Below are 3,330 nucleotides of genomic sequence, written 5' to 3'. Positions count from 1 at the left end.
AGAGTCTCATGCTCCACTGACTGAGCCATAGGAGGGGAAGAAAAACAAAAAAAAAGGGGAGAAGGAACTCTCCCAAAGCATCCACATGCGGACTGAGCATGCTCAGTGGTCACTAAATGCTGGCTGGCTGATGGCTGGGGAGGGGCCATGGAATGGAGTGGCTGGAACCCAGAACAGGAGCATTCCACAAGGTAACATTTTTAAGGTCCTATTTAGATTCCTAGAGTTAGAAGGGATCTTATCTAGTCCACACCCTCAATACTGGAACTCCCTGCCACAGGTTTCCACACCTGCAGTAAAATATCGTAGTGATTACTATTATATTTATATAGAAATTTCCCTGGGTACTTAGAGTGATTTGTATACATTCTCCTAGGACCATTTTCAATAGCTCTGTATTGTGTCTATGGTTGTTGTTTTTAAGCAAATACTGTACTTCCTGGCACTTTTTAATCTTGCTGAACGAATCACGAGGACTAGAAAATTGATTCGAATGAAAGCTGAAATTCTTAATCATCCAATGGGGCAATGGGAGTCAAATGGCTCTTGGCACAATTTCAAACTGGCTGTTGACCTGAATTGTTGCCAGACATTGCCTCATGGTGAGAAAAGCGTAGGCTGCTTGTCATTGATTTAAAAGTAAAATACAATCCTTTTAATTGTGTCAGCCAGTGTCAGACAGGTTGTGTACATGCTATACCCAGGCACTGAGGTGGGTTAGACATGGAACAGGTGCCTGGCCCATGGTCACCCTAGAGATCACCATGGCGGAGTCATTTGAATCTGGGTCTCTTCAGTCCTCGTCCCCCACTGTAACCCTCACATCTTCCTGGCTTAACATCACATGCATGGGATTGTTAAGGCAAGCACAGAATTCTATTTGAATCAGGAGTGGCCAACATTTCCCCCCTCCGCAAGGACCACATTTGGCCTTGGCCAACCCTCTGACAGCCACAAGCCAACCGTGGGCACGGCCAGAGCAAAAAAGAGCATTGTCAAAGTGGGTGTGATTGACCCACACTCAGCCTCTCACACACAATGCACTCGTGCACAGATGGACAGACAGACAATTGTGCACAAGCAGGCAGACAGTGGTACCTGCATGCAGGAAAACTGTCCCTCCCCATTAGGGTGCTGGTGTGGGAAGCAAATATCCTCCCCATCTCTCTCTTCTCCACTCTGCTGTTGCAGCACTCTAGCAGGAAGAATGACAAGTGCCCCTTCCCCCACTCCATCAGATAATGTGATGTCATGGTGGAGTGGGAGGGATTATCTGCATGCCCATCATAGAGCTGGACTGGGCAGAAACGTCTCTGCCCAGCCCAGTGCTATGGTGAAAAGGGCAATAAATCTACTCATCCCCGCCAAAAGACTGGTTTGGGGGCCCAGTGGGCCACCAGAGAAAGCTTGGCAGGCTGGATGAGGTCTCCTGATCCACCTGAATGCCTTATGCATTCAAGAAGTTCAGTTGCAATGCTGGACTACAACTTCCATCATCCCTAGCCATTGTTCATTAGGCTGGGGCTGATGGGATTTGGAGTCTAACAATCAGAGGGCTGCAAGTTCCACACCTCAGATTTAAATGAAGAGATGTGTGCCCTATCACCCATGCCATTTCCCCCTCCAATGGAGAAAACGGAGATGAATTTTGGAAACCTTTTTAAAAAAATGTGTTTGCCTAGCTTTGGAATTGGAGAGCAGGGGTGTTTACTTGGAAGTAAGCTTCAGTGATTGCAATGGAACTTACTGCTGAAGTGTGCCTATATCGTTCCAGGCATTCTGATTTAAATTGGTCTCTGAAGTGAGCTCAAAAAGAAGGGGGAATGAGACAATCTGTATAATTCAGAACTACAGACCAGATTTAAATCAGTTTAGCTTCATTGACTTCAAGGGAGAATCACAACAACGAAGCAGCTGGGAAGTTAAGTTGTGTGAAAATCTAGAGTAACTTTTCATTCCTATCCTTTTGTGGGGGGCGGGGAACCAATCTTGGGAAGTGAGCAAAAAGAACCCTGGAGTCTGCCTCTATTACCGAAGAAATGCAGGTTTAAATGGAAAGTGTCTTATATCTTAACAAAGAAGGACAGGAGGGTCAGAGGAGATTTGGAAGTTGCCTTGGATTCAGACAATGGGTCCATTTACAGCAGTGTCTACAACAATGTCTCTCTAGGGTTTTGGGCAAAGGTCTGTCCCAACCATTCCTAGATATATGAGGGACCTTCAGGATGCAAAGCAGATGCTTGACCACCAGTGGAGACTGCTGCCCATTGGGTGAAAACAGGGAGGGCAAGAGTAGATGAAGCCAATGGCAGGCAGAGCTGGAGTCATTGATAGGTAGACCCAACTAATGCTGGTTTTGTCCCCACCCATCTCCTTGTTGTGTTTTATCAAGGCAATGGTGAAATTTAGGAGGATGAGACTGACCTTGACAGTGCTAATGTTTGAATGGTTGTAAGCAAGGAGATGTTATGGACTGGTTGGACACAGAAGAGTGGCAGGAAGAACCAGCTGGGGAAAAGGCTCAGAGCCCAGGTAGTGATGGTGGTGGGACAACTATGAGTGGTCAGAGGGAGAAGACTGGGAAGAAGAGGCATCAGAAGCTGAAAAGGTAACAGGGCTTGCTGTAGTCCCACCCAAGTGAACTTTAATACCCTGTTCTAATGGGCAAAAAAATCTTAATTGCTCATGGGGTCTGAGCTGGTTGTGACTCATGACTGACCAGAAGTGGGACTCTGGCATTGTAGCAGATAGCTCAATGGAGATGCTGATCCCAGAGAGTGGCAGCTGTGAGAAAGGCAAATTCCATGCTAGGGATCATTGGGAAAGGAATTGAAATCAAGACCAATGGCATCATAATGCTGTTATACTAACCTATGGTACAAGTGTATTTAGAATACTGTCTACAGTTCTGGTTGCCTCACCTCAAAAAAGGATATTGTGGGGTTGGAAAAGGTTCAGAAAAGGGCAGCCAAAATGATAAAGGGGATGGAGTGGCAATGTTCTGAAGAAAGGTTTCAGCATCTGGGACTTTTTAGTTAAGAAAGAGGTAACCTGTTAGAAGTTTATGGAATTATGCATGGCATGGAGAAAGTAGATAAAAGAAAAGTTTTTTGCCCTCTCTCATAATACAGGAACTCATGGACATCTAACAAAGCTGAACAAGATTCCAAACAGATAAAAGGAAGTACTTCTTCACTCAGCATTTAGGTAAACTATGGAACTCACTCCCACAGGATTTTGGTTTGATTTTGATTTAATATTTGTATTCCACTTTTCCAGCAACAAATGTTGAGTTTAAAGCGGCTCACAATAATATATACATAAAGCAAA

This window comes from Podarcis gaigeae (assembly GCF_964106915.1).
Source record: "Podarcis gaigeae genome assembly, chromosome: 12".
Taxonomy (NCBI): domain Eukaryota; kingdom Metazoa; phylum Chordata; class Lepidosauria; order Squamata; family Lacertidae; genus Podarcis; species Podarcis gaigeae.
The sequence above is the reverse complement of the archived record's forward strand: the minus strand, read 5'-3'. Positions refer to the sequence as shown.